The following is a 25,163-nucleotide window of genomic DNA, read 5'->3' as shown; positions in this document are numbered from 1 at the left end:
TGGTCACTGTACCTGTAGCCCACTCCACCCCAGTCCCCCACCATTTGCAATAACCTCAAAGCCTTTCCCTTGAAGTAGCACCTTTCCATACTGCCCTGCTCTCCTAGTACCTGAATGAATGAGAAGAGGACAAATTACACAGCCGAGCCCCAAATTCCCACAATGCTTGTTCAGTGAAAAAAGAGCCGCTGGGGGTTTCCTTCCAGAGGTCTTCAAATGGACTTGCACTGCTTCTTCAGCTCTGCCCTTTCATGGGAAACATTTTACACTGTATCATGAAAAGACAGTCTCAGAGAAAACCCATCCCTGGTGCTACCCTGGTACAGAGACATCTCAGAATCTGAGGGGCTGGGGGTCTGGACACCAACCATTCTGACCAGTGAGCATAGCCTTGAGATTTGGTAGCCAACAAACCACACTTGTTTCTACAGCACTTTCCATAGCGTTTCTTCTGCACACACACACTACCTCCAGTACAAAATGTTTCTAAAGCTGATGGGAAGGGGAGCGGATGTCCTGACAATTCATCTCTGCAATAATTTTTTTTTCCAGCAAGCAGCCAAAAATCATTCCAAACCAGCAGCTATAAAGGTCAGGAGGGAAATCTGTTGCTGTCTTTGAATAATTTCTTATACACATTAGGAGAGTATGGTAGAACAGGGAAAGGAATGGATGCCTCTTTCTTAGTGTCAACCTGAAAGGCATGAGACCTTTCCTTCCCTGCCTCCCCGCCCACCTGTTGGCATCACTCACACCATGCCAAGGTATATTATTATCCAGACCACAAGAGCATTATTGATTCACTGACTTTCACAGACCAGAGTGCTACCCAATGGACTCTGTTATTACAAATATAATAAGCAAGAAACTGGCCCTTTCTTGTTAGACAATTCCAAGTTTTATTGATCCCATCACTTCTGTCTAATGGTACACAACCAGGAACAATAAATCTCAAAAAATGATTGAAAGCAGAAATCAAATGCATGTTTTCTAGTATTCATAGGCTGGTCCAGTCCTCTTCTCAGAGGAAGGAGTGAACAAAACATTACATTTTGGCTGTGCATCAGGAGAAGTCCCCCAAGAGGCACACAGTCGCATTCACTGTTAAAAATAAAGAAGTTTAGGGTCCACCAGAGAGAGGGAAAAACTTGCTGTGCACATAGGGTTTCAAGAACTTCTAATAAAGGGGCTGTACAATTTGGTCAATGGCTGTTAAGAGCAGACAGAGCCATACGCCATCCTTAACTGTAACTCAGCCCAGTTCCCTGATGCCCATAGGTCAGTAGGCAATGAGACCTTCATTAAATGTCCCTTGGAGGGACATTTCAGGTCTCCAGAATATAGTCAGCCCAGCAACAGAAGAAAGTGAAAGTGACTATAGCTCAATTTTCTTGATCAAAAACACAAGCGTACACCAAGAATTATATACAGGGCAGGCTGGCACTTAATTGAACTACACCTACAAACAAATAGGATAACAGAATTAACAAACTGTTTGAGCAAAATAATTGTAATGAACAATGTAATACTTCTGACCCTTCATGGTACTCTAGGCTTTATTTGGCAGAAGAATTCATCACCAGATGGAAGCAGCAAGTCCTCTGAGTCCTCCTGTGACCCTACCTTCTTTAGATCCACCTATGGGTAGAGCTGGGGTCACAGTAACAGCAATGTCTCATGTGTGAGGTCCTCAGCACTTCTCGGAGTCCCAGGGCATGTCTACTGTATGCTGATGAACAAGCTCCCTCCTGCGGGGTACAGTACATGCTTCGCCCAGAGCTGGGACCCTGCCGTATCACCACCAGCACCCTGGCTTTCCACGATGCTATAGCTGCTTGGTTTATGGCAAATGGAAGTTGAATTCTCCCCTCCCATTTCAGTAATTCTTGCTAAAGCCATACTTTCTGATATTTATAGTTTTCAGCAGGACAGCTTTTGCAGTTCCTACCACTAATTCTCTCTCTGCTTAGGTTCCACAGAGTATCCAAATCCAGCAATGGACCATACACTGTCCTTAGTGTCACTGCACTCCTCTGATGATTAAGGCTGTGACTCAGCCAATTCAACATATCCAGCTCCTTCTCTGTTTGTTTGTTTTTGTTTTTTTGAGACAGAGTCTCACTCTGTCGTCCAGACTGGAGTGCAATGGCATGATCTCGGCTCACTGCAACCTCCGCCTCCCAAGGCTCAAGTGATCCTCCTGCTTCAGCCTCCTAAGTATCTGGGATTACAGGCACGCACCATCACACTCAGCTAATTTTCTTATTTTTTTGTAGAGACAAGGTTTCACCAGGTTGCCCAGGCTGGTCTCAAACTACTGGGCTCAAGCAATCTGCCCACCTTGCTGTCCCAAAGTGCTGGGATTACAGGCATGAGCCACTGGGCCCAGCCTCCTTCTTCCTTTAGGATACTTTCTCTCCAACGGGTTTCCTTAGCTTGTTCACAGAAACTTGTGCCATGTCATCCTGTGGTCCAGACAAATCATAGCACCAGCAGTGGGCAGGTATCAGACAGAAGCAGGGCTTCTGCTTATCTTCGTATAGGAAAATTCTCCCACATCCTTACAGAGACGGCCCCATGGTGGTATGAGACCCTGGGGCAGGGAGTCAACACACAATGTGGGATCTTCTCTCATATGTATTTGCTTCATCTGATCTGACACACCTATAAACTATCAGAGGGGCTCTCTGATGGAGGCAATACTTCACTGTTTCTAGAGAGATGGTGCAGACTTTTGAGTCTGAAATTTAAAACCTTCTTGAACTTTCCTAATGAAATGAATTAAGTCAAGGTTTGGTTGATGGAATAGCAAGGAACAATTTCCACCTTTTCTGTGTGGTATTTGAAGTCCCTCTATTGCCTGTCAGGCTCACCTGCTCACAAGAGCCACTCTGGAAACATTTGCTAAGCAAAACTGAGTTCTACTCCACTTCTCTCCTCCACCTCCAGGGAAGAGCAAAAGGCATGAGAGAGAAAAGTGGAAAGGATTCCTGTTCAATCAAGTCCTGAACCAAGTCCACCATTCTTATATCTACTAAACAAGAGGCCAACATTTCCACCAGAGCATGTCCTCACATCTTGCTTAATGTTGGAAAGCTGAGTGCACAGAACAGCTCTAGGCAACACCAACTGAAAATGTTTCTCATAGTTTCATATTTTAAGTTGATGCTTAAAATAGTAAACACATATTTTATATTTACCAATAACTTTAGGTTTCAGAAGTACTCTTTAGCATTTATCTCACCCACAAAAGACTTGGAGATAACAGTTTTTTCTTCCTATTTTAGAGAGAATTTATTCCTATTTAGTGTATGGAACCATCTACTCATACACTTACTCACTCTTTCACTTCCCCATCCATCCATTCATCTATCTTCTATTCTTTCCATCTCAAACCTGAATTACATCCATCTTTTCACCTGTTTTGTTTTTAAGTGCCACAATTATGATATGAGCAGGAGAGGGTAGAAGCTTACAGACTTTCTCCCTATCCCATCCCTTCTCCATCAGTCAGGATTCAATCAGAGAAACAGAAACACTAGGAGATAATATTGGAAAGGACTAGGAGATTTATTGGAAAGGACTGCTTATGTGACAGTGGGGCTGGCTAGGCAGGTCCAAAATCTATACAGCAGGCCATCAGGAAGGGCAGGCTGGAATTCTCAGGCACTGACTGAAGCTTCAGTCCACAGGTAGAAACGTCTTCCTCTTCCAGGAAACCTCAGCTCTGCTTCCCAGGCCTTTCAACTGATTGAACCAGGCCCATTAGATTATCGAGGACACTCTCCCTTACATCATGTCAAATGATTATGGACTTTAATCACAGCTACAAAATACCTTCATGACAACACCTATATTAGTGGTTAACTGGGGCTATAGCCAAGCGAAGCTGACACATAAAACTGACCTTCATACCATCCACAAGACAACACTTCAAGATCACTTTCTTTCTTTCTTTCCTCAAGCTACCATACTCTTCAGACATTCAGAATTATAATTGCACTTTGAAACACAGCATTATGGGCAAGGTCCAAATTTTAAGAGCTGTTAATGTGAAGTGTCTCTGACTGTTTTTTAACATTTTTTAACTCCCTCATTCCTACTGAGAGTATTCTCAACATCCATCATGTCCCAACCCTGGACCCTATCACATGCACCTAGTCCACCGGCACACTTTCAGCCCAAGTCACACTCCACCTGGTTTGGTCAATGATGCTCTAGTAACATGAGCGTCCCCTCTGTGACACTCTGACATTTCTCCAGACTTAACCTGTCTTTTCAATCCCTACTGCTGGGAAACACCAATTCACCCATTTCCACCATTGTTTCTGTCTGTCTGTCTCTCTCTCTGCCTGCCTATTGTAATATCCTAGGAATTCAAGAACTGATGCCATAATAAATGTACATTCTCCACCCTAAATGAGCCTCTCACTGCTACTTGGATTTTTACCCACCTCCATCTGATTCCCCTATCGCTCCTCCAGTATAGGAAATCTTCCCACTCTCTTCAAGCCTCCAGCTGCCCCTTCTCTGCAGGTGACCTAGATCCCTAATCAACTGATGCTGCAGAACATGAATTTTCCCTCCTCTTCCCTCCATTTCTAAATGTCTCTGTATCTTCCCTCACCCTTTCCTCCCTCCTTCCAATTACAGAGATGGTTCTTTCATTTCCCTCTCTGGTCCTAACTCCTTTACTTACATTAACCACCCTAAGCTTCTCAATTCTTCTTGGATTTTGTTTCTTATCAGCCCCTCTCTTGTATCCAAGTTCTCTGCTCTTTACTGCTTTTCTCTCCATTATTAAAAACACATGCAGCATTATTCTCTTATGAAACAAAACAGAAAAAAACCTTCTCTATGTCCCCGCTTCTTCCTGAAGTTATTTCCTCTTATCAGTTGCTCTCCTTACATCCTCAAAAAGCCTTCTCTGTCCACATTTATTCTACCCATGGCTCTTGCCTCCTCACCAAAGAAATCATTCCTTTGAACATTAAGTGGCTTACCAGGCACCCAACCCAATGGTCTTTTTGCAACACTTGACTGTTAAATCTCCCTCAGTTTCCAAGACCTGGTAATTTCTTGGACTCCTCTGCCTTTCTTGACTATTCCTTGTTTGTCTCCTCTTACCAGTGATTATCCTTTGTTCCACATTTATAGATTACAGGTACTTACATCTTTCAAATGGAGTATTAATATCCATGAGGCTTCCCTATGATGCTGCAGGAGGATGTGAAGACACAAGATAACCAGAATGCGTATAAAGTGGAGAAGATGCGTTTAAAAATAATGACAGGGACCCTTTACAGAGAATTCAAAACTAGCTATGACGTTCAACACAAGCCTTCTAAGAAATAGCATATGTTTAGCAGGACACTTTAAGCCACACCCTCCAGACTACCCACGAATGCTATTCACTGTCTTCTGACACCAGACTTTGGCGGAAAAGGCTCCGAAACTTTGACCACATTATCTTATTTGACCATCATGACAAATCTATTTTCAGGACACTATAATTATTACTCAGTTTTGCAGGTGAGGAATATGAGGGTAGAGTAGTTTCCTTAATTAATCTGGGGCTTCAGTTATCAAGTGCTACATTTGAAAACATACCAAAGTTAGTGGTTTGCAACAACAACCAATTTATTATTTCAAATGATTGTGTGGGTGGACTGGGGATCAGCTGGACAGTTCTTTTGCTGACCTCACTTGGGATTTCTCATGATGCTGCATCAGATGGTGGCTGGGGCTGGAATGTCTTAGATGGCTCACTCCCATGTCTGGCACCTGGCTGGGGACAGCTAAAAGGCCGGGCTCAGCTGGGATGGCTGGGTCACTCTCTCCATGGGGTCTCAGGGCCTCTCCCTTTCTGTGGGCTCTCCGGCAGGGTAATTGGATTTCTCGCATGGTGGCTCAGAGTTACTCAAAGAGCAAAAGCCTTCTTAGAACTTAAGTCCAGAATGAACACAATGTCACTCCCACTGCATTCTTTTGCTTAAAGCCAACCACTGGCCTATGCCAGGTGCAAGCAGAGGGGAAGCATGGTCCATTAGAAACTGCCAATATGACCCACTACTGGACTTGTCTGAGTGATGAAGCTGGGGCTTGGGCCCAGTTTTTCTTTAATTTTACCTTTTTAAAATTATTTCTTGCTGTTAAGTTACTTGGTGATGAACAACCTCATTTATGTAGCTTTTTAATGTTTGAGGTTACTTCCTAAATGTCCAAAATTGGTGTTACTAGATTTAATAATATAAATGCTTTTGTAGCTCTTGATGCATACTGCCAACTATTGTCCAAGACATTTAAACTGTTTTATAAAGAGATTTGTACATATCATATGAATACACAATTTTCCTATCCCTTCAATTAAAACTGAATATTATCATCAAAGTTTTTCCAATTTAATTAGCAAGAAGTGATATTAACACTTCAGTTTGTATTTCTTTGAGTAGTGAGGCTGGCCATTTGCATACATTTATTTACCTATTATAATTCTTCTTTTAGGAATTGTGTGTCCATGTCTTTTACCCATTTGCCCTTTGATATTTTGCCTTATTTCTTGTCAATTTTATGGTGCTTTATGTAATAATACAATTTTCAATTGCCTATACATCTTTTAATAGTTTTTTTCTTAGACGGAGTCTCACTGTCACCTGGCTGCAGTGCAGTGGCACGATCTCGGCTCACTGCAACCTCCACCTCCTGGGTTCAAGCAATTCTCCTGCCTCAGTCTCCCGAGTAGTTGGGATTACAGGCACACACCACCACGCCCAGCTAATTTGTGTATTTTTGGTAGAGACGGTGTTTCACCATGTTGGCCAGAATGGTCTTGATCTCCTGACCTTGTGATCCGCCCGCCCTGGCCACAAAGTGCTGGGATTACAAGCGTGAGCCACCTCGCCGAGCCTTAATAGTTATTTTTAAGTCACAGGCCTGAATGTAACAATCTTCTCCTAAAAATGAAACAGAACAGCCAATCAATGAAAAGAAGGGTCAGCAGTTCCCTACTGTGTAACATAGCTGTTCCCACCACCTTCTCACTCAGGCATCTGTGACAGATGGCAGTCACGTGCCTGACACACCACCATGACACATCCCGGGTTATGCACATTTTGCACATTTGTTGTAACTTTACCCCTTTCTTTCGCTTTTAAGAAAGTATATCAAAATTTTCTATTTCTCTGCTGTGATTGCTTATTTTTTCATCCATTAAAAGTATATCTTAGTTTGATATACTCCCACTTGTTTATTTTTGCTTTTGCTGCTGGTACTTTTGGTGCAATATCCAAAAGAATTCTTGCCAACATCAATAAAGGAGATTTTCCCTGTGTTTTGTTTTAGGAGTTTTATGGTTTCAGATCTTATGTTTAAGTCTTTAACTCATTTTGAGTTGATTTTTGTATGTGGCGTAAGATAAGGATTCAATTTCATTCTTTATCATATGAAACTTCATACCCTTTGACCTTTGTACCCTTTGACCCTTTATCATGTGAATATCCAATTTTTCCAGGATGTTTTGTAGAAAAAAAATATTCTTTTCCCATTGTATCTTTTTGGTGACCTTATTGAAGATCTGTTGGCCATATATGAGTGGCTTTGTTTCCGGGCTCTCTACTCTGTTTCATTGGTCTGTACATTTTTTTTTTACGCCAGTAGCATACTGTTTTGATTACTATTGTTTGTAATATAATTTGAAATTAGGAAGTGTGATACTTCCAACTTTGTTTTTCTTTCTCAGGATTGTTTCAGCTACTTGGAGTTTTTTGTAATTCTATATGAATTTTAGGATTTTTTTCCATTTCTGCTAAGTGAATTAAACCAGAACAGAAAGAAAAATGCTGGATAATCTCACTTATGTGTGGAATCTAAACTAAACAACAACAACAACAAAAATCCCTTGAATTCATAGAAACAGATAATAGAAGGGTGGTTACCAGGGGCAGGGTGGTGGGGAAGGTTGTAAGAGAGGGAATGGGAAGACAGAGGTCAAAGGGTACAAAGTTGCAGTTATGTGGGATAAATAAGTCTAGAAATCTAATGTACAGCATGAGAACTATGGTTAATAATATTGTACTATTTAGTGAAAAATTACTAAGAGAATAGATTTTAGGCACTTTTACCAAAAAAACAAAATTGTGAGATAAAGCATATTTTCTTTTACCTGATTAAGCATGGTTATATCAGCTGCTTTTCTAACAATCCCAATGTCTACATTGCTCTTTTCTAACAATTCTAATGTCTACATTATTTTGAAGTTAACATCTGTTGATTGTCCTATCCCTTAGGAATGGGTCACATCTTCCTGGTTCTTAAGTACTTTTGGACTATGTCTTTAACATATCAATACTATGTTGTGGAGACTCTCAATTCTTTTATACTTTTTCAAAGGGTGTTTTTTTTTTCTTTCTTTAGAAAGCAATTAACTTGGTTAGACTCAAAATGCACACTGCCTGCCCAGGGTGTGGGAAGATTTAGGGGAAAGAATCTAGGGCAACTGGAATCACTGGAGGATAATGGGAAACCCCAGTATACTAGTCCCTTTTTATACTGCTATAAAAAACTGCCCAAGACTGGGTAATTTATAAAGGCTTAGTTGACTCACAGTTCAGCATGGCTGGGGAGGCCTGAGGAAACTTACAATCATGGTGGAAGGTGAAGGGGAAGTAACGCACTTTCTTCACAAGGTAGCAGGAAGGAAAAGTGCCAAGTGAAGGGGAAAGAGTCCCTTATAAAACCATCAGATCTCATGAGAACTCACTCACTATCATGAGAACAGCATGGGGGAAACTTCCCCCATGATCTAATTAACTCCACCTGATCTCTTCCTTGACACGTGGGGATTATGGAGATTACAATTCAAGACGAGATTTAGGTGGGGACACAAAGCCTAACCATATCACCCAGAAAGGAGAAAACCAGAGAAGGGAATGCCAGATTCTGAGTATAAACTATGCCCAAGACATTAGCTGACTGCTGAGCCACACAGGCTCACCTTCCCTTAAATCCTCTCACCAGAGAGGCACAGACTTTCTATTGAAGTTTTAACTTCATGCCAACATTATGATTGCCCTGAGGGTAAAACTCAGCAGTCTGAATTTGACTCCCTTTTTTTTCTGCTCTTCTACACTCTCCAGAGCCTTCAAAGAATAGTTGTTTTTTAAGGGGGATTTTTGGTCTGGACTTTATAGTTGTTACCTGTCAGAGAGTCAGGCTATTAGATAAAAAACTTACTTCACTATACTGGAAACAGAACTCTTTCAGAATATGTGCTTGTTACATGCAATAGAAAGTTCATAAAAATACACATGGTATTTGTCCAAAGTGAGGAAAGGAAAATTTTAGTTTAGGGAATCACTACTTACTCACAACTTTTTGTTAATGATGGCTGTGGAAGTATAAAACATTGCAAGTATAATAGCATTTTTTTCTATATTAATGGCTTACACACACTTCTAACAACATACACAGTTTTTGTAACTCTTTTTTTTCTGTTTGTTCTGGTTTAACCCACTGAAATGCTATGTCTATCTGTTAAATATGTATAACATATTAATATCTAAATACATATATGTGTATATTTTAAATATATTTTTGCTATGAAAATATTGACATATAACCAGCCTCTTGTAGTTCATCATCATCAGGTCTATTTGATAAGTATTCTCATGTGGATTTCCAGTAATATTTTTTTTTCTCCACACAAGCAGACTCTGATTAAATTGGTTTATGTTGACTCCCATAAATATTTGCACCTACATTATAACTACCATGTAACATTGTTGGTATAGTACCTAGATTTTGTTGTAATTGCTCTTTGTTGTTTGTTTTGTTTTGTTTAGAATTTCTGTACTGGGCTGGGCACGGTGGTTCGAGTGCAGTGGCACAATCTCAGCTCACTGCAACCTCTGCCTCCCAGGTTCAAGCTCACACCTGTGATCCCAGCACTTTGGGAGGCCGAGCTGGGCAGATCACCTGAGGTCAGGAGCTGGGCAGATCACCTGAGGTCAGGAGTTCGAGACCAGCCTGGTCAACATGGTAAAACTCCATCTCTACTAAAAATACAAAAAGTACCCAGGTGTGGTGGTACACACCTGTAATCCCAGCTACTTGTGGGGGCTGAGGCAGGAGAATCACTTGAACCTGGGAGGTGGAAGTTGCAGTGAGCCAAGATCGCACCACTGCACTCCAGCCTGGGCAACAGAGCAAGACTCTGTCTCAAAAAAAAAAAAAAAAGTATTCCTATAGTAAGTGGTGTTAGTAAGTTCCACGAGAATCTGTAGATTCCAGTGGGAAGTCTGGAACCAGTGCTCACTAATAGACTTCTCCATACATTCCCAAAAGAAGGAGGAACTTTGTCGTGTGGGGAAGATCAATAGAATTTTGGTGCCTGGTAAAGGTGGAAGATTCCAGTTTCTTCTTGATCAAACCCCATACAAACATTGGTGATATCAGTGGTATCCTATGTTATGATATGAATATGAGAACTTTGGCCATATCCCTAGTTTCTTCACTCTCACATATTGGCCACCACTTGGTGCACCTGATACAAATGAGTCTTGCAGCACCTCCCAGGGGGGCAGTGATGCCTAACTTCAGACCTAAAGTCCATTTTTGCCAGTTAGTTTTTCATAAAGAGAAAAAAGAGTACATATACCTTTTTCAGGCAAGCAATACCTACCCCATTAGGACTCCAAAATAATGACTGCTTTAGTCAACCATCTGCAACTAAAGGAATCATAGATACTAATATGTAATTCTTATATTTATGACCAAATATTTATGTGGATGCCCCTCCAAGGAGTAAATGTATATGCATATGTTCAGTGCCATAGTTTCAACTCAGCTGCTATGCTACAAATCCAATCAGCTTGCTGTGCTGTGTCCACACTGTGGTTGCTCTCACAGCTGACCCTGAACTTGGTCATCCTCACAGCCTCTTTCTTCTTCTTTTACCATGATGTCAAGCATACATGTCAACTCACAGCTGAAAATTGCTCCCCTTCCAGAAGCCTCTCCAGCAACTTCCTCTTATTGCTACAGAACATAGATCAGCAGGTCAGTGCTGCATTATTCTGCACTTGTTTTTATATCATTTCTCGGTTAAACAAGATTATTGAGCACGTGACTGCCTTCACTCCCACAATCACTTAGGTGGACCTGAAATTTATGTGATATCCCAGACAGGTAGCCTGAAAAAAAATTTTTTTGAAAAATCTTTTTTATTATATAGCTAATTCAATTGTGTTGTGGAAAATTTATAAAATATATAAAACAATAAAAATTACCCATAATTCTACCTGCAAGCAACAGTAGCTGTTAGCATGTTGGTATATTCCCTTCTAGAGAACATTGCATATAACTGTAGACAGATGTAGAGATAAATATGGATACAGACCCAGATGTCGATGTAGATATAGATGTATTGGAAAAATGTTCAGTTGTTTTCTAGTCAACTTTGAAAAAACTGACTAGATTATGAATGGTTATGAAGATAACAATTCCATGGGGAAATACAACTTAGATACTGTGATGGTTAATTTTAGGTATAATTTCACCGGATTAAAGGATATCCAGACAGCTGGTAAAGCACTATTTCTAGATGTGTTTGTGAGGGCATTTCTGAAGGAGATTGGCATTAGAATTGATGGACTAAGCAAGAAAGAGCCATCCACAATGTGGATGGGCTCCACCCAATCAGCTGGGGGCCTGGATAGAACAAAAAGGCAGAGAGAATAATTCTCTCCTCTCTTGGAGCTGAGACATCTTTCTTCTCCTGCTCTTGGATGTTAGAATCCCAGGTTATCTGGCCTCTGGACTCTGGGACTTGCACCAGCACCCACCCCCCCAGGTTCTCAGGCCCCCAGCCTTGGACTGAGAGTAACACCATTGACTTCCCTGGTTCTAAGGCCTTCAGACTTGGACTGAGCCACACTCCTGACTTTTCCTCCTTTCCTTACAGTTTATAGATGGTCTACTGTGGGACTTCATAGCCTCTATAATCACAAGAACCAATTCCCCTAATAAACCCCCTCTATGTATGTATGTATGTATGTATGTATGCATCTATCTATTTATCTTTCAGTTCTGCTTCCCTAGAGAACCCTAATTAATGCAGGTATTTTACATTAAGAGATACTCTACCAGTTCTTAGGTTAAATTCCAAAAGACTGCTTTTCTTACCTGGAAAAGAGGAAAGGAATTTTGCCAATTCACTGGCTCTAAGGCCTTTCCTGGATACAAGGAAAGTTAAATGTAAACACGAGTTGCTGGGGGCATGTCATGTAATCTCCTCTAGCTGTCTTAATAGAACCAGTAACAAAACCATATAAATTCTAGTACATAAGGACAATGTAAATGTGGCCTTCTGAAGGCAAGGGTACAATGGCAAAACAATCCTCTAGGTTGCCACATGAAATTCTGCTTCCATCTAGGGGGTCTTGTGGCAAGGTGGGCCAAGTCATGAGCCATGAAACCCTGTTCTAATTAACTACTTCTGTGGCCACAGGAAAGTCAGTTTACCCCTCTGAGCAGCAACATCCTGAGTTTTAAAATAAGGACGTTATAGGGGAAATCATCCATGAGAGGATGTGGCACATCAGCTATGGTCATGATTCCTTACTTCCAGACAAGAAGAGGCTTGCTTCCTATTGGTTTCTAAATCTTTTTTTTCTTCATCATGAGACATTATAAATAGAAACTTCTCTTAAAAAAAAAAAACCTTTTTGGAGTCTGTATCACTTGAGACTTACCAGTTTCTTAAGGATTGGCAAAGACTTTCTGACAAAATAAAGACACACATCCCCATCCCACATCTTTATACTCATGAAAAGATTTTATATGATCATATGACATTTCCTGGATTTGGTTTGGACTAGAAAATACAACACAGGATGAGACCAAAAATTTCAGAGGTTTTAAAACTCAGACAGTAGAAAAATCAATGCAAACTATTGGAAAAACTGGGGAGAAATGAACCTGAGCAGTGCCTGCCCTGCACTGTCTCTATGTGGTATAATGCTATCCCTCGGGGGAAGGTCTTCATAGAACAGAGTAGCCATTCCAATATTCAGAGAACTTATCACTTCCACACATAAAGGCAAACACACTCTTTTGTAACCCTGGTATTCTTTGGATAGGATTTTGTTAAACAGTATTGTAACATATTTATTAATATAGGGTTTCTATTTTTATACCCATTTGGGTATGGCAGAGAAACTAGAGGAAAGAATGAGTTGGTGAGGTGGAGAGTCAAGTGTACTCCACCAAGTTCTCTAAAACTTGAGGGCCTGAGCCTCAGTTTCTCCACTGTAAAATGTAAATAGTAATTCTCAGTGAGGTGTCATGGTGCTCAAATTACATAATAGATCTGAAAGGGCTAGACAAACTGGAAAGCACTATATCATTATAGGGTAATGTTACTACAAAAGATGAAAATCTCATTTTTGTACACTGAGCATGTGTGACATCTAAGATTTCTTTCCATAGCACCTAAATGTACCTATTTCATTATACTTACTATACCACCAATCCAGATCCCGTCTCTGAGCTCCAGAGTGTGAATCCAATTGCTTACCTGACATGCCCACTGGGATATCTTACAATTACCTCAAACTCTACAGGTCCAAAAGCAAATGCATGATCCTTCCTCCTCAAGCCTGGTCTTCTTTCAGCATTCTTTAACTCAGGGAATGGGGTCACCTTTCATCAAACAATGCAAGCCGGAAAATGTGGAATTATTGACATCTCTCTTTCCATCACCATAAGCTGAACTCAACGGCCTAAGGGAAAAATATAACAGTTTTTGGCTTTGCACATTTAACAAATTAAATAGTCTTTTCCACAAAGCAGTCTCCAATGTTAAAAGCAAACAAACAAAAACCACTTCATATTGAATTTAAGGACTCGGGATTCCTAATGCAACTAATGGTGACACACCATAGCACACCAGATTTCTTGACATGTGTATACTATTAGGCTCTCCCTGAATCTGTGCTTCTTATATTCAAGTCAAGATTTAGGTGGGGAAAAGAATCTAGAGACTGGCTATAAATATAATTTAATCAATGCCAGCCAAATCTTTGGCTGGATTAAAGTCAGGATCTGAAATGTGTACTTTGGAAATTCATTCATTTCTCTACGTCTGTGGTTCCCTCCCTCTCTTAGTAAAAATGACAACCTTGTTGTATATGAACAAAGTGGGATGGAAGTCTTCAACCATCAATCAGGTTAGAGGGGTGAGGTAGGGGTAGAGGCAGCAGACCCACAAAACTGAGGGAGACAAACATTAGGACCAGAAGGCGGAAGAATTAGTGCTACCATCGACTGCCAATAGGGGATTTAACTATGCCATCCAATGACATGCTGGGAGCAAAGGGTAAGACTGGACAAAGGAGTGGAGTGCTGAGCAGGGAAGGAGGGCCCCTAGACACCCCAAACCAGGCCAACTGGGCCCCCTAGGAGAGTATCTGAGAGCAGGGCTGGAAGGCTGGAGGGCAGGTTGATGGCTATTACTATGGTAATAGCCCTAGAGCTGAATCAATCAGGGATCAAAGCTGGAGACAGGCTTCTTTTCTGTTTTCCACCAATCATTTGCAAAAAAAAAAAAAAGTGTAAAGCATTGGAACATTTGCAGACAAATTAAATCTTAAATATAAACCCAATACATAACAGATCAAGGCAAGAAATGCTGCTCTAGTTACAAAGATGTGGGGAGATTGGGCTCTACTTTGTCTACTGGAGATGGGAGGGGTCCCTTTCCACTCCTCTTAATCACTGTGGATGGAGTTGGGGGGTGCAGAAGTGGGGGAGTGGAGACATTGAGCCTTTTCTTCAATCCTTACCCCATCCCTGACTGATGAGAGAAAGATCTGTTAGAAACTCTTGCCTCTGGTTATTTGCCTTCAATCCTGGCCAAGAAAAAAAGCAAATAGGAATGCTAAATCTTATAGAAGATCCTGGCAATGTTGGCCACACCTGGAGCCAAACCAAAAATAAAAAAAAAAAATTCCCTGATAGCTAGCAGGCTTTAAAGTAGATAAGGAGGAAAAATATATTGCCCACATTTTCCCTGGCATAAATTTATGGTGTAGAATTGTGCAATGACAGCTGTCATGTGAACAAGGATGGCCTTGGGCTTTGACTGCACATAATGGTTACCACTGAGGCAGAAAGTTCTGGGCTGTGGATCCGAAGCTGTGCTACAGTGAGCTGGTGTTACAGGGAGTTTCTGTAACAACAGTAAAGAGAACACACTCAGTGCTCATGTCCAACAAGCACACTAAGTGCGGGGCTGAGTATCCGCCACATACTGTAAATAATGGCAATAAAAACACAGCGGAAGGTGCAGGGAAAAGCCACTCATTCTTTATTGGTGGGAATACAAATTGGTCCAACTTTCCTTGAGAAATCTGGCAATATAGTCATCATTTTAAGCATGCATACTTGTCAGCACTGCAATTCCATTTCTCAGAACATATCTTGTAGAAATACTCAACAAGTATACACATATATAGATACATGAGATTTTTTGCAGCATGGTTTTTAATAGCAAAAAGAAAAAGTGGAAGTATTAAAACGACCATTAGCAGAGAGCTTGTCAAATACATTATGAGCAATACTCAGGATGGAATCCAACACAGCTTTTAAAATGGGATATATCCATATATATGGATGTGGAATTAATTATCACTATAGTAAGCAAAAGAGAGTTTCAGGCAGTATGTATTGTATAATTCCACTTGTGTATAAAAAGCTCAAGACTATATGCATTTATATAATCCATATTGATGGCTGGAGTCATGGTTAGGCAATGCCATGGAAAAAGATAGATAAACACCCAATAATTTTAACACTGTTTTCCCCCTTGGGAACAAGAGTGCAGGAATAACTCAAGGAATCTTCATTTTAACTTTATACTGTTCAGTGTTATTTGAAGTTTTTCAACAAGAAAACAATAAGACAGGTATGGAAAACACAAGGAAATGACAGTGTTCAAGATTTGCGGCCAGGTTGGACTGACTCCACCATCCATATTCTCTGCTCTGTGCCACAAGCAAAAACATACCACCATCTATAATATGAATTGCCTACCACTCTATCTAGGGTTCTTTTCAGCAGGTTCCACTCCTGCTGCCACAGTCTGCAGCCAAAACTTTGTTCATTGCTTTATCCCTCTCAGAACGGTGACTTGTCATTTAAGAGTCCCTGAGATAGAGAACGGGACAAGCTATTTGAGGCCCTGACCACTCATGACCAGGAATTCGTCTTCGTTTTATTAATCAAAAACAAAGTCCCCTATTAGCAAGCTCAGCATAAGCACATGTGAAGCAAACATCAGAGCAGAGTAGGTGTTCAGAAGAAACCTCTTGATCAGACAAGCTCCAAGGCCTGGTTGACTATGCTACCCTTCCTAGCATTTAAATCCCTTGTCTCATGGCTGTAGTTAGGTTAAGGAGGGGGTCTGGCTTCTTTTCAGGAGGATGTGGACACCCTCCAAGGGTGACACTGGGTCTGGTTCAGGTTAGAAGCCTAGAAACCATCTCAGCTTCTCCTGAGCACCTGGGGCATGGATTTCTGAGACTCTTGCCCTCCAACTGTTTCCTGCCAAACTTCCCTTTCAAAGGGAGCACAGCCATGGCAGAAAAGGCCCCTGGGTTTCCTGATCTGCTTTTTCACCCTCTCAAAGCAGACTCTTTTACTAGTGCTGGTCAGGTGTCCACACATGAGCCCCACTGCTCCAGGCCAGAACATCCTCTTGTGCCTGTCGCTGGTCAATACAAGGAGACTTTCCTACCTTAGAGTGCTGCTTTACTCTTTCTGTTTGAAAAATATCTGTTCTTGACCTCCCTCTTTTCACACTTCACACTTCTGATCACCAATGTTTTCCTCAGATACCATCAGTGACAACTTTTATTTATCTGATTCTTAACTGTACCCGCTATTGTGGGACTTGTACCCTCCTATTTCTCCATCCCTAATTATCTCCATCACTTTTCTTCCGGGAGAGCCTGATCTTGCTCACAATCCACAAGGCAGTGGTAGCATGCCACCTGCATCCACCTGCATTCAGCGATGCAGGAGGCAGAATCACCTCAGGGCACTCAGCATGTGGGGACAGGCTGGACTGGGGCCCTCAGAACACTGGCCTCCTGTTCAGTAAAAACCTGCCCAACACCTCCCCTCACCATCCTACTCTCATAAAACCCATAACCATTTACTTAAAATCTTTGTCTTCTAACCTTCAGTAAGATTCTGTGGGAAGTCCCGAGAGAACATGTCTAAAATTTGGAGTGTATATTTTCTCTTAGAATTTAGGGCCCCTTTTGGAATTTGGAGTTTATGTCTACCTCTTCAAACAAATGTTTGCAATACTAGCTGTTGTAGTCAGCTCGGGCTACTATAACAAAATACCACAGACTGAGTGGCTTAAACAACAGACATTTGTTTCTTGTGATTCTGGAGGCTGGGAAGTTCAAGATCAAGACCAACAGTTTTGGCTTCTGGTGAAGGCCTTCTTCTGGCTTGCAGGGACCACCTTCTTGCTGTGTCCTCACATGGAGGAGAGAGTGAGCTCCAGTCTCTTCCTCTTCTTATAAGAACACCAATCCCATCATGGGGCCTCACCATCACAACCTCATTTAAACCTAATCACCTCTCAAAGGCCTCACCTCCAAACACTATCACATTGGGGGTTAAGACTTCAATGTAAGAATGTTGGTGGCAAACAAACATTCAGTACTTAATTCCAGCCTCAGCAATTGTCCATTGAAAAACCTTCATCTCTCTTATGTGAAGAAAATCAAATAGATGGCCCCATGTTTGGGTCCTTGCAGTCCACAAGATAGACAACTCTTTGCAGATGGTTACTCTAACTCAGAAAATCTAGGAAAGTGAAATTTGAAAGTATGTCTCCAAAACAGCCCTGATTGACATGGTAATTGTGCTTACCTGCCCTCCTCCCCTGACACAGACAGACAGACACACTTCATCTGTCCCAGGTTCTGGGAGGTGAGTATGGTACAGTGGATAAGGGCCACACTTTGGAGGCAGTGGTGGACCAAGCCTGAGAAAAGGGTTTTTGCAAGATTTCTGGGGATAACCCTCTTCTGTGGTCTGGTCCATTGATATTTCTCATTTCCCTGCATAACTGTCCATTATACCCAATCCCATCCCAAATTCCTTCTCTTACCTAAATGCTCAAACTTCTAAAATGGTTCTATTTGAGGGTATCCACTGGTTGCAGAAGAAAATTAAATAAAGTAAATAAAAGTAATTAAAGGCTAGTACTGCAACCTACTGCCTTCTCCCCACTCTGGTGCCCTCTTACCTAGTTCTTTCTTGGTTTCCAAAGCACTTGTCTTCTGATATACGGTAAAATGCCTTGATTCATTATGTTTATTTCTTATCATTTATCCATCCTATAGACTGTAAACTTCAAAAGGGCAAGAATCTTGGTCTGTTTTCTTTACTGATGTACCCCATGTGCCTGCCTGTAAGAGGTCTGACATGTAGCAGGGGCTCAAAAATTATTTGTCAAATGAATGGAAGTTGCAACTGGGACAGAATTCAAGGTTCTTTTCCCTAATCCCTGAATCCTCAGATTTTCAAAGCTTTTCTTGCTGATGGGTCAGGCCCACTTGTGCCAGCTTGTTGGCACTTGTCTTGGACACTGGCCACATTTTCTCCAGCCAACCGTCGTGACACTGATTCATTGTTTGTATACAGCTCCTCTTAGGCACGAAGACAGTCTTCTGCCCACGGGCTTACGGCCGAGCTTAGGAAACCCAGCTCAGATGTGAAACCCTAGGCTTGGCAGCTCGCAGCTGGCAGCTGGCAGCCAGACATGGTAAGCAGTCCCTAGCTCTTTCAGCCATTCCCAAGCACTCCTGGGTATGCCATGAAACTACTCTGAACTTTTCTGCACACATGCTTTTTCACTGAACATGACTTGGAAGGGAATGAGCGAGCCGTGGTATATTACTCACCATCAGCTGCTTTGCATGACAGTAAACATTCAGCCATGCCCATGTGTTCAGCACAGGCCTGCCTGGGGAAGTAGGCACAAAGGCTGGGCCAGTCGCCAGCAGGTCTAGAAGTGGGCCCCAGATATGTGCTCTCTGCCAGACAGAAGGGAAGAGGGCTGGAGATTATCACTGGGAATGAAAAACTGAAAATCAGATGGGTGAGGGGACGTATCCAATGTTGCATGTCAAGATGGTGGCAAACCAGGATACAGCTCCTTTCCCTTCACTGTCTTGTCTCTTGGCTGTTCAGCATCTTCTCTTACCCTTTTCCCGAGTGGCAGGGCCTGCCTGCATAAGTATGGCTCAGTCACAAAAGGCCTCTGAGAGCTTTCTTGCCTAATCTTCACACAGCTCCACTGGTTCTTCACTTAAGACAACTGACTTCCATAACAGTTTCTCCTCTCCCCCAGGCCACCATTCTCACTCACTCAGCTTTTGCACATCTCTATGCTCCTGAGCATCTAACAAAGTTCTTTACATTAAGTACTCAATAGGCAGTCATTAAATAATAAAAACCAATCAATAAGCAAGTGAATATGCTTCATCCTCTTAGTGCTGTAGACTTGGGACAAAGTGTCTTTCCATGATTATCACAGTTTAAACACCAACCTAGCCAGATAGTCATACAGCTGACCAGTCCTCACTTCTTAGGACAAATCTCCACTGTGGGTATTTTAGGCAATTTGGTGCTGTTACGCAAAAGTAGGGAGCAGAGAGCACAGAGCAGGCCTGCTGTTGAGCACTGGGCTCCCTGAAATTGACATTCCAAATCAGACCTCCCAGGTCAGCCAAGGTGGGAACATTACTAAAGGAGCAGGTGCAAGATGGAAGAGAGGATATGTTTCCGTCCTGATGTGATTCAACATCAAAGCTGGGCAGTGCTAGGAGATTGCCCACTAGCTGTGCTAATGGGTCAGCAAGGACACAGATAAGTGAAAGCATTTGACTTATGACAGTAGGTTTTTGGGTTAATTTCTGGAGACAATGTGACAGAATGGAAATATCTCAGGCTTTGCAGTCAAATCAACAAGTATTCCTATCTCTGCTCTACCATGTTCTAGCTGTGCGACTTACAACAAGTTACTTGACCTTGTTTACTCATTTGTAAAAAGAAGGAACGTAAATCGCTTGCAGGAATAATGTGGACAGGAAAGGAAAAAAATGTGTGTGTGTGTGTGTACGTGTGTTTTTAATCTTCTCACAGTACGCAAAACACTGCAAGTACTACATTGCTAGTATAAAACTAAATTCTTTTATGTATTCACTTGATAATAGTGTTTAGACAGTTGTTATATGCTAAGCAGAGGAAATTCTGTTTAAGTTTTATCTTAAAATGTTCTAAAATGAGAAACATTCACTTTGAAAAAGTTTCTGGAAGTAGCAGAGGCGTTTTATACAAGTTGCAGGTAAGGTATTATGATATTGTGAAATACACATTTAGTGTTCCTCCGGTTTCCTGGCACATGGCTCCTAAAACCCTTGGAATCTCTGGAGTGATAGGTGTATTTTGCATGATAATGAAATCACTGCTGGCTGGGGGCCCCTAGCTAACTGGGGACTGGTCACTGGAAAGACCAAGGCAGGATTAGAAGGCTGGGACTTTTGGCCGCACCCTCCAACCTCTGGGGAGGGAAGAAGGGTTGATGGTTGAGTTGATTACCAATGGCCAATGATGTAATCAGTCATACCTACATAAAAAAGTTCCATAAGAAAATTAAAGAACTTGGCTGGGCGCAGTGGCTCACGCCTGTAATCCCAGCACTTTGGGAGGCCGAGGCGGGCAGATCACGAGGTCAGGAGATCGAGACCATCCTGGCTAACACGGTGAAACCCTATCTCTACTAAAAATACAAAAAAAAAAAATTAGCCAGGCATGGTGGCACGTGCCTGTAAATCCAGCTACTCAGGAGGCTGAGGCAGGAGAATGGCATGAACCTGAGAGGCAGAGCTTGCAATGAGCTGAGATCGCACCACTGCACTCCATCCAGGCTGGGTGACAGAGTGAGACTCCATCTCAAAAAAAAAAAAAAAGAAAGAAAATTAAAGGACTGGGTCCAGAAAGCCTCCAGATAGCAGAACGAATGGAGATGGCTAGAGGATGGCTCATCTTGAGAGCACAGAAGTGCCATGCCCCTTCCCACATGCCTCACCTAGGCGTCTCTTCCATCTGGCTGTTCATCTGTCGCCTTTGTAATATCCTTTACAATAAATGCGTAAATGTAAGTAAAGTGTTTCCCTGAGTTCTGTGAGCCACTCTGGCAAGTTAATCCAACCTGAGAAAGGGATGAAGGGAACCCTGGGTAGTCTGTCAGAAGGATAAATCACAACCTGGGACTTTATATTGGCATCTGAAATGGGAGCAGTCATGTGGGATTCAGCCCTTAACCTGTGGGATCTGACTTGATCTCCAGGTAGATAGTTTCAAAATTGAATTGATTTATAAGATAGCCAGCTGGTATCTGCTGGAGAATTGCTTAGTGCATAGGAAAAGAAGAAGAAGAAGAAAAACCCTACACATCTGGTGGCAGAGGTGTTGTGTCAGGTGACTAATGTGTGCGAAGAGGAAAAACACTTTTTTCCCCCATCTTTATTAGCTATAATCATTGATAAGAAGTCACCAAAAGAAGTCAGCATGCAAAAATCTCTCAGCTTGATCACTATTAATGAGCAAGAGTTCACTCTAACTGACTAAAGTAACTGGGGAACCACTGCCTTCTGAGTCAAGAGGACATGATCTTGAAAAATTTATCTTCTTAACAGAGGGATACTTGTATAATTTCTCTTTCATTTTGCACATGTTGCAAGAAAGGAAAGTTGTAAAAATGTTAGAGATAGTGCCCATATCTTTAGGTCAGGTGCACCAACCTTTTTAAAATTAATGTGCATCATGCTTAGAAATCCATTTTCATGACTTTTTTTTACTGATAATGGTGAGTCAAGAGGTTCTTCACTTGGTGTGAGTATTGAATGTAGTTCAAATATTAATTAAGCCCATGGTGAGTCTTTATTTCAAATTACCTTATTTTTTGTCTATCATTCTTTATGATGCCCCAATGTAGCTGAATTAAAATCAAATGGTTCAGAAGTACATAATTAATTACATTCTTCTTAAATTACCATTCCTAATTAATCCAAATCTGTTAACATGATATCTGGTGGTAATCAGTTATAAATGGTGGCAGTCAAGTGAAGTCCCCACTGGTTCTTTTGTATTAGCTAAAGAAGTTTAAGAAAATTCTGGCTAATGAATCATGGCCTGTGAGCCACGTATTGGACTCCCAGATTACTGAGGATCTGGACAGCTCAAAGGGAAACTAAGACCATCCTGTAAACACCTCTGATAGGTTAGGCCTGGGTTGACAAGTAATGGGCACTGGTGTCGCCTGCTTGATTCTTTACCCCAGCATGCATGACCAGTTGATCATCAACTCTCTACTGCTGAGCCTAAACTCAACTTCATAACATTTTTTTTTTTTTTGAGACAGAGTCTCGTTCTGTCACCCACTGCACCCCAGAGTGCAGTGGCACAATTTCGGCTCACTGCAATCTCCGCCTCCTGGGTTCACACGATTCTCCTGCCTCAGCCTACAGGTGAACACCACCATGCCTGCCTAATTTTTTGTGTATTTTTAGTAGAGATGGGGTTTCACTATGTTGGCCAGACTGGTCTCAAACTCCTGACCTAGTGATCCGCCCACCTTAGCCTCCCAAAGTGCTGGGATTACAGGCATGAGCTACCTCGCCTGGCCCATAACATTTTTCAAAATGGCCATCACCAATTGTATCAACTAATTAATATCCAATTAGTTATCTATTGACACCATAGACTTGGTGGCTTAAAACAATACACATGTACTGTCTCACAGTGTGTTAGTCCCTTTACATACTGCTATAAAGAACTGCCTGAGTCTGGATAATTTATAAAGGTTTAATTGACACAGTTCCACATGGCTTGGGAGGCCTCAGGAAGCTTATAATCATGGCGGAAGGCAAAGGGGAAGCAAGGTACCTTCTTCACAGAGTGGCAGGAAGGAGAATGAACACAGGAGGAACTACTGGACACCTATAAAGCCATCAGATCTCATGAGAACTCACTCACTATCATGAGAACAGCATGGGGAAACCACCCTCATAATTCAATTACCTCCACCTGGTCTCACCCTTGACATGTGGGGATTATGGGGATTACAAGTAGAGATTTTGGGTGGGGACACAGCCAAACCATATCACACAATTTCTGTGGGTCAGCAGTCTGTGCTCTAAGATCTCTCACAAAGCTGCAATCCAGACATCTTATAGGGCTGAGGTCTCATTTGAGGCCCAACTGGGGAAGGACTCACTTCCCAGCTGAGGTGGTTGTTGGCAGAATCCATTTCCTCACAGGCTGCCACACTGAGGGTCTCGGTTTCTAGCTGGTTGTGGGCTGGAAGCTCCCTTCAGCTCCTCAAGTGGCTCTCCCCATACGCAGCTTACAAAAGGCAGCTTATTTTTTCAAAGCCAGCAAGGAAAACAGTATTCTAGCAAGACAGACATTACAATGTTGTGTAATCAGGGGCATCCCATTACCTTTGCTGTACTCTGTTGGTTAGAAGCAAGTCACATATCCTGCCCACACTCAAAGGAAGGAGATTACACAAGGGTGTGAATCCCAGGAAGTGGGGATGATGAACGTTACCTTAGACTCGGTTAGCCACACCAGTAATTCAGAGTTACCAGGGAAAATGACACATTTTTGCCTTTCTTGGCTTAGATAGGCAGAGTGCCTGTGATAGAAAGCTTTCAACAGCTGAATGAGACAGCTTAAAAGCATTTGAAGGCCATGTTAAGTCAGTCATGGAAGAATATGATGCTAAGGATTTTTGTTTTGTTACAAAGAATCATTCTAATCAAATTCTAGCATGTACACTAAAAAATGTTAGGAAAGACTCCCATATTCAGAAATATGGCCAACAAGTTGTCTAGTATGGAACATCTAAAAGTATAGGATGAAAATATAAGAAAACACCTTGTAAGGGCATGGTTAAGTCTGTTAAAAAAAAAAAAAAAAGTAAGAGAAATCCTCAGAAATCTAAATCAATGAGAACACACAAATCTAAGAGGCAAGAGAGCACTGAAGCACTTGTCTGGGGCAACTGTTAATCTCCAATGTCCTGAAACTTAGGTTTAAAGGACTGAAGATGTGGTGGGGTGGGGCATGGCAGGAGAAAAGCCTGGGTCTCCAGCATTATGTGAGGTTGGAATGAAGCCCACTGCCCTCCACCCAAAAAAAAAAGCCAGAACATCCAAAAGGACAGACCCTCAGAGGTAAACTAGGGGAAAAAACTTCATCTTTCATTGGAAAATGATATAAATTGTTTTTGCCTTGACTATTAGTAGAGAAGAAAATAAAGACAAAAAATCTCCTCTAAGAATCCCTAGCAACCGTAAGTATCTGTCATGAAGATTTTGGGATAAGGATTTGCACTAGCACTTCCAAAAAAATCTCACATTGAAAATTTAGATTAAAATTTTCTTGGAGTATAGCTTCCTAAGGTCTTTGGTAGAAACAGATCAAATCCTCTTAGAAGAGATGCATTTTAAATCCAGGCTTCAATTAATTCCCACAGAATTAATGAATTTACAACAACCACAATCACAGCAACAAAATCACAAAACACATAAGGAAACGAGGCATTGTGAGCTATCGTCTGAAGAAACAAACTGAAAAACAAACCTAATCACTAAAAAAGTAGACATGCAAAGGCGAAAGATACAGAAATTATAAGATATGAAATATGAAACAAATATATTTAAAATGTTTAACAATGAAAAAGAAGAATTAAAGATACTAAGGAACAAAAGATTATTATATTTGATTGGGCAAAATTTTTGAAAATACAACTGCTAGAAACACAAAGACCATAACCGATATTAGAAACTTGGTGAGTAATTTAAATAGTAGATTGGACATAGCTAAAGTGAGAATTCAGGAATTGAAAAATAGATCTGAAAAAAATTACACAGGAATTAGCCCAGTGAAACAAAAAAATGAAAAACCTGGAAGAGAGATTAAGAGAAATGAAGGACACAGAAGGTTTAACCAGAGTTCCAGGAGATAACAGAGAGAATGGGGAAGAGGCAATATTCAAAGAGATTAAATGG

General features: G+C 41.5%; 1 long non-coding RNA gene across 1 annotated transcript in view; it reads right to left on the bottom strand.

Moving 5' to 3' along the window:
• LOC106635478 (uncharacterized) overlaps positions 1-25,163 on the bottom strand; it is a 201,765-nt gene that overhangs the window by 5,582 nt on the left and 171,020 nt on the right. Inside the window, exons 4-5 of the long non-coding RNA XR_010109811.1 lie at positions 13,606-13,778; positions 111-6,953 (exon numbers count right to left, since the gene is read on the bottom strand). This is a non-coding gene — a long non-coding RNA (uncharacterized LOC106635478). The remainder of the gene's footprint in view (positions 1-110; positions 6,954-13,605; positions 13,779-25,163) is intronic.

Source organism: Pan paniscus, chromosome 15 (genome assembly GCF_029289425.2).
Source record: "Pan paniscus chromosome 15, NHGRI_mPanPan1-v2.0_pri, whole genome shotgun sequence".
Taxonomy (NCBI): Eukaryota; Metazoa; Chordata; class Mammalia; order Primates; family Hominidae; genus Pan; species Pan paniscus.
Note: the sequence above shows the minus strand (reverse complement) of the source record. Positions and strands in the feature narration are given on the sequence as shown.